The following is a 13,022-nucleotide window of genomic DNA, read 5'->3' on the forward strand; positions in this document are numbered from 1 at the left end:
GACAAAAATAACAACAAAAAACAAAACGAAAACAAACAAGCAAAAAAACAAAAAAACCTAAGGCCTTAGCTATCTAGAAAGTTTGACCCCCCCCAAATTAGATACATTTTTGGAGTGTTCTTCATAATCAAGATCTTCCTGCATTTGCCTCTTCAGAATATTTTCACAAATGTTTGTTTCTGATTTTCCTGATTGCCTGCCTGTCTTTCCTTGAGGGCTGGGGTTGTATCTTATTCATTCGTGTGTTCCTGGTCCCTATTATAGCAGCTGGTATACGGTAGGGTCTCCGAAAGTATTTTTACATGATGAGTGAGTAAGTGCGTCAATGATTGCTTAGTAACAAGTAACAAAGATCTTTGAAGAGTCCATGAGCTGCATTGGAGCCAGGGCTGCTGCCTGACTGATCAGCCAAGGTAGGAGCTGAAGTTTCATGGGCCAGCAGCCCAGGTGGGCTCATGAACACATCAGTCCTGGGTAGTGTGGTGGAGGTGGGGCTGCATGAATCCATCCACAACTGTCACATCCTACTGTCTGATATGTCTGCACAGCTGGAGGTGGCCAAGTCTGACATGGCTTCAATTTTCTCACTAGTAAAATGGGGATATAAATGCATATCTGGCAGGGTTATGATGAGGATTAAATTGGAAAAAAACAACGATTTCAATTTTGCTTGACAGAGAGCAGGTGTCCAGGAAATTTCATTTTCCTTCTCTTCCCTTTCTGCCTTTTCTATCTGCCTAACACACCTCATGCTGGGAACTTCTCCCCTCTTCAGTCCATGTTACTATTGAGACTGTTAATCACATGTCCCAAGCTGACCAATCAGAATACTCCATTGTTCCTGGATTCAGTGATTGGTCCAACAATGAGCACATGACCTGGGAAAGCCAATGAGAGTCTTTCAGGGTTGCTCTCCTGCCTCTGGGTTACTGGTCTGTAAGGTGGTGAAAATCCGAAGTTGCTGGAGACTAGCCTAGCTCCATACCTGCCTTCCTGAGGTGCAGAGGACAGCAGCGTGGCGAGATGGAGGGACAATGGGTGCCGATACTATTGTTTCGACACCTGCATCCAGTTTTGCCTGAAGTCTTCATTTGCTGGATATCTCAGTTCCATGAGTCACTATTCTTCTACTTTTAAATCCAGTTTGTTTTCGGTTGTTGTGACTTACAATAGAGAGGTCCTCACTAATATATGAGTCATCTCTTTTCCTTCTTTCTTGTTTTTCTTCCTCCCTTTCTCTGACCTCCCACTCCCTTCCTTCACCCTCTTGCTCCTCTCTCCCCTAGGGTTCCTGTCTCTCCTAGTTCCTAGCCTGGATCCCAATTTTGTACTTGTCTTTCTCTCCACTCATCATATTCGTGGAGTCCTCAGATAATTGACATACTGACTCCTGGACATTTACAAATTATAGTGCAGATCATCTTTCAAGGCTCATAGGCACACAGCTCTATTAGGAAAAAGATGTGGTGATGCTGACATTTTGGATAAGGGAGTCAAATATTGTTCAGCTCCAGTCAGAGTCACACTTCATATTGCAGGCTTCTGCCTGGCTCATTTTCATTTTTATGCAAGCAAACCATCACAAGAGCCCGCCTGTGTTTATCCCCTGCCCAGGTGTATTATGAACATTGTCTCTAGGTCTCTAGTTACTACCTGTGGCTCACATGGCTAAGGATAGCAGGGCTTACCTGGCTGGGGCTGAGCGTCTCAGATGAAAAGTGCCACCTGGAGGTGGGGTTGAGAATGAACTCCGCCTGATGGCCATGTCTGGGTCTGGTACCCCAGGAGTCCACTAAGCAATCACAGGCAAAGGATGCCATTTGTCTCTTGGTGTGTCCAGTGCAGCGGGTGACTTCTGCCAGCAGGGAGTTGGTGGATATTGCAGGGTTGGACGGTGTTTTTCAGAGGAGCAGCAATGAATTAGCCCATTTATTTTCCGATGGTCTGAAACCCAAGGAACATCTGTCTGAGCCACAAGGGGCATGTTTTGTGGGCTGGTGGGAGGACCCACGTTGCAGAGTTTGATTATGCCCATCAGCAGGGGTTGCTTGGAAGCGTCAGGGAGAGCTAGTGATTAATCACCAGGCACAGTGGCATGGATCCCCTGTGTAATTATCCCTATTGCCCTCAGAGATGATTATTCTTCCAAAGTGTAGCAGCTTTCGGAAGGGGGTTAGTGCAGACCGGCCCCTTTGCTCACACCAGGCCTGCTAACTGGGGCTAATGATAATAATGATGACAGCTTGGAGTGACAGCACACCTGCCATGTTCCTGTTGCATTACATCCACTATCTCCAGCCTCCTTACCGTCTCGTATGTGCCACCTTCAAGATCTTGGCCATGTTCTTCTAACACTGGTACAGTTATTTACTTCCGATTTTTCTTTAAATCAACTCAATTTTTTGTTTAAAATGAATGTATTTTTTAAGTGGGGTACAACAAAATTAGAATGAATAAGACCTACTATCTGATAGCACAACAGGATGACTATAGTTAATAGTAACTGAATTGTACATTTAAAAATAACGAATCAAGTATAATTGGATTGTTTGCAACAGAAAGGATAAATGCTCAGGGGATGAATGTCCCCACTCTCCATGATGTGGTTACTATGCATTGCACACCTGGATCGAAACATTTCAGGAACCCTATAAATATATATACCTACTACGTACCCACAACAATTAAAAATTAAGTAAATTAAAAAATAAAAAAGTAAGATTTCCAACTCTCTTCCAAGTGGAAAACTAGTAAGACTTTCTAGGAATGGGAAGAAACCATACCCAATATGACATAAAACATAGAACTAAATGCTGGTTGATGGTATTGCCTGTGAGGACCCAGCTGAGCCCTGCACTCTCTTTATGATGATGGGGTCTTTAATAGAGATGAGTGCAGACCTGAGACTTTTTATGTAACCAGAGAAATAGAAGGACAGTTAGAAAAAAGAAAATACTTCTCATCATGTCTCTATTGGTATACCTCAAAAAATCGCCAAGGTCTGTGTCTCATGCATCAGGGGTGTTGATGTATTTCACTTCCCGTGCTTCTCACTCCTCAAGGGGGCCTCTGTTGTGTCCGTTTCAGAGTTGAAGACACAGAGCCTCAAAGAGGTTGCAGAGAGAGGACGTTCAAGAAGGGGGATTCCAGCCCAGGGCTCTTGAGAGAGAACATCATTGGTCTGTACCAGATGCCAGGTGCCAAGTTCTGAGCTTGGCACTTCACCTTCATTACCTTGTTCTAGCCACATTCCTGCCCTGTGGAACTGTTATGATTTTCATTTTACAGGGGATACAGAGGCTGAGTGGGATGCAGAGACGCTCCCAAGCTCTCTTGGCAGTGAAACAGAAGCAGAGCTCTTGACTGGGGCCTGGGGTGCTGCAGAGGATACACACTCCCACTCTCAGATGCTGTTTGTTCTGTCAACAACCAGTTGTGGGGCATCTGCTTTGCTAGGGGCCCTGAGTGTCAGCAATAGCCAGAGTAACAGGGAAGCAGAGAGGGCATTTGCTGGAAGGGCTTGGGGAAATGCACAAATTTAGGGCAGAAGCTGGAGAAATGGACCTAGAAAGAACCAGAGCCTAGGCACTCTGGTGTCCAGGAGGCCTCAGGGCTGTGGCCAGAAGAAATAGGCACCTTTTCTACTCTTTTGGGGGTCTTCTCATCAAAGGTGGGGACCTTGAGCAAGAGGGTCCAGTGGATCTGCTCAGGTTACGTGCCTCCCCTCTGGGCAGGGTGGGATCCTTGTTTGGAGAGTCCCACCCAGCAGGACTCACACAATAGGAAGTTGGGGCGGGGGGATCAGGGTGCTATCATAAAGGGTAAGCAGGCTAAAACTAACCTCTGAACCTGCAGAACTTACCTACTGTATGCCAGTTGGCCCTGTGCCGGGGGGGCTTTATCATACTATCCTGTAGAGGTAACAAGAAGTCCCAGCCTCAGAAAGGGGCTGGCGGGCTGGGTCCTCGTCCTCTCTCTGCCATGGCTCCAGGATGGACTTCTACCCTGGATTGGTTATCTCATTTCAAAGCAGGGAAGGATCTCTGAGAGCTTTGTCCAGCTCTCCGGATGCTCTGGTCCAGGTGATCTTGGCACCCCCTTCCGGGTCTGGCACCCACACACTAGCATACCTTCCAAGACCCTGAGACCCGTGCAGCCTCCAGACTCACTCCCCGATTCTCTTTCTGGGATTCTCAGCTTTCTAGCACACCGTCTTCCAGAGGTGGGAGACCTCCAGCTAAAAACAAAATTGTACACAACTGCAGCCTCATTTCCATTGTTTAAGGAATTAATTATCTTGGTGTATCTTTTCCGATAACAGCTTTCATTAAATTAAACCCAAGGCATTTATATTCCCTGGAAATAACAGGCTGATTATATATGGTGGAAATGTGCTGGAATTTCTTGAGAAATCAGCACGTTGGCTATCGAGGGCTAGCTGGTGATCATAGGTACAGGTTTTGAAGTTAGATTGTCAGGATTAAAATCTAGGCTCTGCCATTGCTGGCTGTGTGGCCTTGAGCAAGTTACTTTACCTCTCTGTGTCTCAGCTTCCCCGTCTGTGCAATTTGGACAGTAAGAGTTCCTATCTCCCAGGCTTGTTGTAAGGATTAAATACCTTCATGTAATGATCAACAAGGTTAACTATGAACATGCTCACAAAGACACACGTGGGCTGTTCTGGTACAATAGGGACGTGGCCTGGAAAGTCATTGCCACGTGACGTTCGGGACCACAGGGGATCAGACCTCATCGCTGTGCACAGATGGACAAGATCATAAAGAGGAAAAATTAGCATCGGGAAACTGGTTATTTATTTAAGACTGAAAGCGGGAGAAATCTGCCCTAGGCATCTTCCCCTTTCCTCTCTTTGTTTCATGTGCTAAATAGAGGCGGTGCCTCCTCTCCACTCTGTTTCTTAATTGAGTAAACTCTGTGATCCTAAATGCAAACAAACATGGAGCCAGCACAAACAAGCCCGTGCTTCCTGCAGGCGCCACTTCTGAGGAGCAGCCTGAGCAACAGGTAAAGCGGCTGGGAGACAGAAACGCTGCAGAACACCTCCAGGATTCGGCCTGAGAGCCCTGCAAGGTCAGCCCATGTGCTCCTTCTCTGTTAGACTGTTTGTTCATTCATTTGTTTACTCGTTCCTTTATTCAAGTGGTTAGTGAGAACTTCCATGTGGAAGACAAAGACCTAGCTCACAAGGGGTGCATGGTCTAGGGAGGTAGGTGTGGACAAAGAGTCACGTAGGATGTCAGTGCTGAGATGCGGCAGCCACGGGGAGCTATGGAAGCGGGCAGAAAGAAGACCCCAGAGCTCAGGGAAGGCCTGCAGGGCAAGTAGGGAGTTGTCAGCCCAGCAAAGAGCCAAGAGTGTGAGGAGAAGGTCTGCCAGTGCCTGAAGGGGAGAAGCCAAGGTTCACCAGCTTCAAGAGTTGATACAGTTGAAAGCATCATCTCTCCACGGCCAACATCCTGGGCTGTGGCTTTAATTTGGGCACAGTGTGTGCCTGCAAAACCTCAACTGCATTTAGTCTGCCATTGATGGAATGAGAACTGCCCCCAAATTATTTACATTCAAATTTGGAAGCAACTGAAACCCAACAGTAGGAGATTCGTTACCGTAATTCCATGGAAATGGAATAATATGCTGCCGTTAAAAGTGTTCAGATCTTTTATGGTTATGATAAATCTAATAATAAAATCTTGAGAGAATATGAGAATATATTTTTTAACATTTTCCTAGTTTTGTGAAAAAAGCCCCAAATATCTGTATAAGCCTAGATAAATGACAAGAAAGGAAGACAGTAAAATGTTTATAATGGTTATTGCTCAATGGTTGGATTTTTTAAAATACTCTTCTACAATTTCTAAATTTTATGCCCTGAGGATATATTACCTCCATAGTCAGAAAAATTATGAAAGGTATTTAAAACCGGAATTGGCTTCGGGATGCAAAATGCTTGGTTATTTCTTAAGTATGAGAATAACTCCCGCTCTGTCCCATCAGCACACATGTCGCAGGGAGTCTGATGTTGCTTGGTAAGTCTCTTTGGTCATTTCATACTAATGTCCTCTGTTTCCCCGATTGTCTCTCTGAGGTTGGGGCCAGGGATGGGGGTGTACTGTGCCTCCTGGATGTTTGTTTGCTGCCAAAACATCCTCTCCTGTCTCTGTCTCATTGGTGCATTTTGATGAACGTGTATTGCGCTAATCACCAAATTACGAAACATTTGGGCTGAAAGGGAGCTGAGAGATCCTTAAACTCAATGAACCATTAGGCCTAAGACACACACACATACACACACACATGAATACACACAAACACACCAACAGCTTGGCCGCTCTAGGTGAAGCATGTGTGTATTTGAGGGAAATTTCCTTCCCCACCCATGGTCGTCCATTTGCCCATGAGCAGCTTCCGGGGCAGGTTTGTGAACCCCAGCGCCGTGTAACACAGTGTGGAAAACACAAAGGCTTGCAGCCCTCTCTCTGTGGACGTGGGAACACGACTCTGTTTAAAACCCTTCAAAGCCGCCTTCTTGCTGTGTGATGCTGCCTGGGCCAGCAGGGCAGGTCACCACGCTGTCTCTTCAAAGCAGCTCGCTCCTGCCCACGGCGCTGGGCACAAGGGCAGCCACGAGTTGTTTGATTTCTGTGTCCCCAGCAGATGGTTTGGTGCATAGGGGCAGGGCCTGTCTGTCCCTCTCACGGCTGTGTCCCAGGCTCTGTCCCCATGATGTGACTTTAGACAAGTTCCTCAGCATCTCTGTGTCCCTGTTCCCTCATTTGTAACATCAGGATATTGATAAGGATCATAGGAATAGGGATGTCCTTATGGAGCCTCATGAAAATGAAGAGTTCTCTGTGATGAGCCTAGAACCGTGGAGGGCAGCAAGTGCGTGCCATGGGAAGTCATCTCTTTATCACAGTTGTCATTGGCAACTATGACAGTTATTAAGGGCAGGGGTCTCCCACCTTCTGCATCCAGGCCTTGTCATTCTTAATCAAAGTTTTCTCCTTTCAAGGACTTTCAATGCCCTGAAAACGGAATGCCCCTCCCTGCCCTCCACCAGCTGCTGTGGAGTCCTGGACCCCTTGAACTTGCCTTGCTTAGTTCTTTGCAGGGGCCGCCTTGGATGCCGCCTCACTTCCCTCTTCTTGGCTCTGTGGCTGTCAGAGGGGCTGGGCACCAGGTTACTTAATCAGTTCCTGGGTGTTGACCGGCAGGAAAGAGTGGTTTCCGGTTCACATCCCGCCTGAGCCTGGGCGGGTGGAGGTGCCCTGCACTGAGTCTTGTGAAATTGCGTGGACTGCAACACCCAGCAGCGCTGTGAGTCCACCCTGAAATCCACAGTGACCCGCGCGGCATGTGCTGGGAATTGAACATTTGAGGAAAGAGCTGGGCTCCAGCAGATCAGGCCCGGTCAAGTCATTCCCACAGCTCAGGACCAGATGCTGTAAGCCCGCTTCGCAGCAGTTTGGCTGACTGCAAACTTTTACAACACAGGGCAAAAACCATTTAACACCTTTAAGGAAATTAGAAATGGGTTTTTCATGTGTGGTGGTGCTGAAAATTGAGAATAATGACAGAATTATTAAAAACAGCCTTCTCGCCTTAGATTCTTAATTGCCTCTGGTCTGTAAAACTGACAAATAAGCACTGTAGAAGCCAAAGAGGAAATATTCCCTCTTGGGAGCCTTGGAGAATTGTCTCTGAATTCTTTTGTTGATGGGTTGTAAAAACTGCTTTTGGGGTAGATGGATGTAGAAGCAGAAGTACAGAGCGGGGAGCTGGGAGCAGGAGACCTGGGCTTGTCTCCTGAGTCTGTTTCCAGTGGGGCCTGAGGCTCCCATGTGAGGGAAAGTTTGAATGGACCAGGCACATGGGTTGCTGGGGTGACCGAGCTGCGGGCTCCATGGTGGCTCTGTGGGCAGCCAGCATGGGGATGGCTGAGATAAAGACAAGTAGTTTTCCTTCCTGCAGGGCTTCTCAGAGCCTTTAATGTGGTTATAATGATAGAAAACATGTATTAAGTCCTTACCCTGAACCAGAAACAATGCTAAAGGCTTTGCACATGGCCTCCTTTTTTTTTTTTTTTAATCATCATGTGTGAGGAGGGAAGCTTAGGCTTACAGATAGGGACTCATTGAGAGTGAGTGGAAGTGTCTGATCTTTAACCCAGTTCTGTCTGACCAAAAAGACTGTGCTGTAAGCACTATGTTTCCCTGCCTCTCTGTCCTGTTCAGAGAACTGTCGAGAAAGCCTCAAGATTGTGTATCCAGTGGTCCCATCCTCCTGATTGGAAGATGGCGGCTCAGAAGGCTAGGGCACCTTCTCCTGTCCTCCGAGTGGTTAGACGCACGTGTCCTCTTCTGTCCTCTGCTCTTCCCACATCCCTGTCTCTCTGGTGCTCTGGTGGCACCCCTTGGATCAGGGGTCGTAGGAGCACCTGGGCTGTTTGCATGGTTGTTGGTAAAGGGTGTCCCGTCAAGGTGCCTGCCATCAAAGTGCCTTATTGCCTGAGTCCCAATCTCGGCTCCACAACTCTGTAGCTGTGTGACTTTGCACAACTTACTTAGCCTCTCTGTGCCTGAACATCCTTGTTTGTAGACAGTAAAGATAATTGTCCCTTACTCCCAGGTTTCACATTGGGTGTTTAGCAAGTTAACGTTTTTAACGTGTAAAGTCATAAGATGCAGGACCGGATGACAGCCCCACCCACAAGGGGTCGAGGATCTTCCCGAATTGCACTACTTATGGGACAGGTCTGCCAAGCAGCCCTTGTCAAGATCAAGAAAGGTGATGATGAGTTCCTCGCACAAGGAAACAAGAGCATCAGAGAGACTGGAAAATAATCCCCCGATGCTTTTTATCAAGTGGCCAGCAGATGGCAGAAGCAAGCCAGGAACAGAGCTTGTGCACTGTGGCTGTGACAGCTACCTTTGAAAATCCCATGGTGTTTGGTGGTCGTATTAAGAGATCTCTAGTGTAGGCGCATCCTTCATTCTAAGCAGGATTCCGAACAAACTCAGAACTGGCTTTGTGGCTGGTACCGAGGACCCAGGGGTCACGGCTGCTCCCCCTGGGTGCTGATGCCCGTTGGTTTGTGCAAGTTAGTCCCCTGTAGGGAGGACAGGTGGTCCGTCCCGGGCTTTCTGGTGTGTACACCAAGGCCCAGGGATGGAAGTGGGGCCGCATGTCCCCATCATTAAATAGGACGTTCTTGGTAATAATCCCATAAGGCTTAATGTGATGGGTGTGGTCAATCATTCATTCATTCCGCGAGGATTTACTGGGCAGCTACTCCATGCCTCTGGGCTCCGAGGATGCAGCATGAGTGACACACGCAAGGCCCACGATGACCAGGGGGCTTACCTTCCAGGGAAAGGGAAGAAAATAACTGCTAGGGAGTTAAACAAGACGAAGTAGGAAAGGGCCAGCTGCAAGAATGAAATTAGATAGGAGGCTGGTGGCAGGGGGCAGGGAAGCCTGAAGCACCTGACTGCCCAGAACAAGCCGCACCTGTGAGGAGCTCGGACGGGCACTCCAGGCAGAGGGAGCAGCCAGAGCAAACCCTGGGAGGGGGGATGAGCCTCTTGTTGAAGAACTAGAAGGAGGCCAAGGTGGCTGAGCAGAACACATGAGGCGGAAGGAGGAAGAGAGGGGCCCTGGGCCTGGCTACCTGCCGGCAGGATTGGGGTGAGGATTCCACTTGGGAGAGTGTGAATGGCCCGGTGTGAATGACAAAGCAGTTTCATGCAGCTCAGTCTGTCTGGCTAAGGGCACAGCCCTCAGGATTGGGCTCCGAGCTGTGCGGCTCCTCTGAGTCTGTGGACCCCTCTCCCAGGAGGATCAGGTTGCCCAGGTCAGCTGGAAATGTCTTCAAGCGAGTCCTTGCTGCGCTGAGGCTGCATCTTGCTGACATCATTTCCCCCGCAAGCGCTGGTCTCCCGGGGCGGCTGCCCCCTCTCATCTACGCATCTAGCTCCCCTGCCAGGCCGGTGCTGTTTTCTGGGGGCTCACAGAGAAGCTCGGGCAGGTGGAGCCTGAGCAAGAGGCGCCATCCTCCCCTCCAGCCTGTCACGGCTCCTCCCCGGGGCATGCTTGAAAGCCCAGACATGTTCTTCACATCTGAGAAAGCAGTTAAACGGACAATTCCTGGCAGACTCAGGTTCAAATCCTTATTAGGCTGTTAAGTGAGAGGGGATTTCATTTCCTTCCAGCCGCCCTGGGTCCTGCCACGGAGCAGCTGTCAGTGGGCTCTGCTGTGAGGTCTCCTCTTCCCGCTTTCCCACCTCCCAGGGTAACCTGGTGTGGGGAGGAAGCCGGGGACCTCTGGTGAATGGGAACCTGTGCAAAGAAGGAGCCGAGGGCAGGGAGAGGTGGGATAAGGCCTAGTGTGGGGACCTGGAAGTGAGGCCAGCAGAGAGTCACTGAAAGGCCCTCAGAGAATACTTTCTGGGGGTGCAGTCAGGAAACACCTGTTTCCTCCTGTGTGACGCTCACATCCCAGCTGTGGACACATGCATATGTACATATATGCATATACAGGAACACACATGTGCACACAGGAACACATGCACACACATGGGCACACACATGGGCACACACATACACACATGATGAATACACATATACAGACACACATTCATATATATACACACATATACCTATGTATGCACATGTACACTCACACATGCACATGCACGTATAAACCTACAGATACACACATAAATGTGCATTTTATAGATGTGTACATATACAGTACACATGCGTGTACCCACAAATACTTATGCCCACATCTACATAGATGTATAATACGTATATACACATATAGGTATATACATCAATATATACTCACATGTTTATGTATAAACACACATCTATATACACATGACTATACATATATGCACATACATGCCCATATACACTTATGCAAACACACATACTGCTATATTTAAATATGCACATGCATGCATATGTACACACATATACACACATTTATACATGCATGTACATTCATTGTACATATACACACACATGCACTGACATCAACACACATGCATTACACATACACATAATATAGATATACACATATACATGCATGCACACATCTATATGCATACATGTACATATGTGGATATAGACAGCTATCAGACATACACATACAAGCACTTATCTGTATGCATGCATATATACATACAGATAAACACATGTACATTCATATAGATTTCCACATTTACAAGTGCATATTGGTACACATACGCATACATACACATATGCAGGCATGCATGAATCTTTTCTCCCTCTATATCACACACATACCTTTTGCTGAGGGCTTAGTATTTACTAGGTGTCAGGCTCTGCTCTCTTAATATAAGGTCGCCCCAAAGCAGACCTCGAGCTGAGGATTCGGGTGCAAGTGGCTAACATGGGCGGTGGTCCAGCAGTACCGTGAGGAAGTGGCGCTGAAACCTGGAAGGGAGCAAGTCTGGGGAATAGGGTGACCACAAACAAGGCCATCACTGAGGATCTTGGGGTTCGATTTCTCTGGTGGGGGTGTCTAAGCGACTATGTTGCGTCATGTGTCAGAATTGCCCTCTGGAGGGCTGGAAAACTCAGTGTTGACCATCACTTCCTGCTCCTGGCCATGACCTCCTGGTGCTTCTAGTTTGCCCAGCACAGGCCGTGTGCTCCTGGGGCCAGTGAGGGTCCACAGGCAGAGGCTGGGGACCTGTGCTGCAGGTGATTCAGGTGGGCACCTTCCACACCGGTGCTGCCTCGTGGGTCCTTCACAACAACCCCCGCTTGACAAGGAAGAATGTGGGGCTTGGGGAGGTCTACAGGTCTGAGGGGTGTTATGGGCGAGGTTCATAGCAGAACCAGGTCAAGAATCAAGGTTATGTGATTCTAACACATAACATTGTCAGGTAAGTCCTGACAATGACTTGCAAGTGTGAGCCACGCAGGGGAGGACAGGCCTCATGAGTGGTGACAGGAGGTGGTTCAGGGTGCAGTCTTCCACAGCCAGGCATTCTTTGAAGGGAAGCTGCAGTGAAGGGCCTGGCTGCAGAGCCAGCCTGCCTGGGTCCAGATCCCACACTCACCACGTCCTGAGGGAGCTTGGGGGAACTGCCTGTTCCCTCTGGGCTTAGCTTCTCGTCAACACTAAGAAGACCCAGTTGAAACAAGTTCATGGTGGAGTGCTTGCAACACCACCAGAGAGCAGGGGATTGTGAACGCGGCCGCCCTGGGGAAGCGCAGGTGCGTTGGGGTGGATGGGGAACGAGGTATTGTGACAGGGGCACAAGGTGGCACTCAGCCTCCTTGTGTTTGTAGCACACTTTTGAACACTAGACTTTCTGGTGGCACCTATAGCACCCTTAAAAAGTGAATGCTGCTGCCCAAATTAAATCTGAGCAGACTGAGCTGAACGTCCCAGCATTACCTGAAACTCTCTGCGGCCCCGTCTGCCTTGCTCTGAAGTCAGCATCCCGCTAAGAGAAGCAACAGACACTCAAAGCAATTGGAAAAATGACTTGAGTTCATCCAGACCCTTTGAGGAGATCCAGTTGTTTCCACTCCTCTAAACCTCTGTCTGACTTTCCCTCCGATTCTCTCACCCCGTGTTTCTCCCTCCCATGGTCTCACTCCGGAGCTTTTCCAGAGCCCTTTTCTTTCCCAGAGGCTCCGCGGAGCCAGTCCTCACGGCTCCGGCCTTGTTTTCGGCTCCACGTTTTAGCATGAGGCGGACATGCTAAACGGCAAACGGCACACGTGACATTTTCTTTAGTGGGTCGGGGAAGAGGAGGGCTGAACGTCTAGCGTCCGAATGCATTTGTCCCTGCCACACACAGTCATTGCCCAATTACCTTTTGGGAGGCAAAACCAGTACTGATCCCTCCGCCCACCCCAGTGTTTCCTGATCTAAATTATCTACCTTAACAATGTGTTAACGTTTTACCCAAGTTCGCTCAGAATAAGAAAGTGCCTGGAGGTGCCCACTAGAGGGTGGG

The 13,022-nt window shown here is 48.5% G+C and overlaps 1 long non-coding RNA gene across 1 annotated transcript; it reads left to right on the plus strand.

Annotated features, from left to right (window-relative positions):
• Positions 1-7,254: 7,254 nt before the first annotated feature.
• On the plus strand, positions 7,255-9,259 carry LOC105548350. The gene is made up of 2 exons (XR_001007376.1): positions 7,255-7,335; positions 8,647-9,259. It is a non-coding gene; the product is annotated as an uncharacterized LOC105548350 (long non-coding RNA).
• The last annotated feature ends 3,763 nt before the right edge of the window (positions 9,260-13,022 follow it).

This window comes from Mandrillus leucophaeus, unplaced genomic scaffold (genome assembly GCF_000951045.1).
Source record: "Mandrillus leucophaeus isolate KB7577 unplaced genomic scaffold, Mleu.le_1.0 Scaffold41, whole genome shotgun sequence".
Taxonomy (NCBI): Eukaryota; Metazoa; Chordata; class Mammalia; order Primates; family Cercopithecidae; genus Mandrillus; species Mandrillus leucophaeus.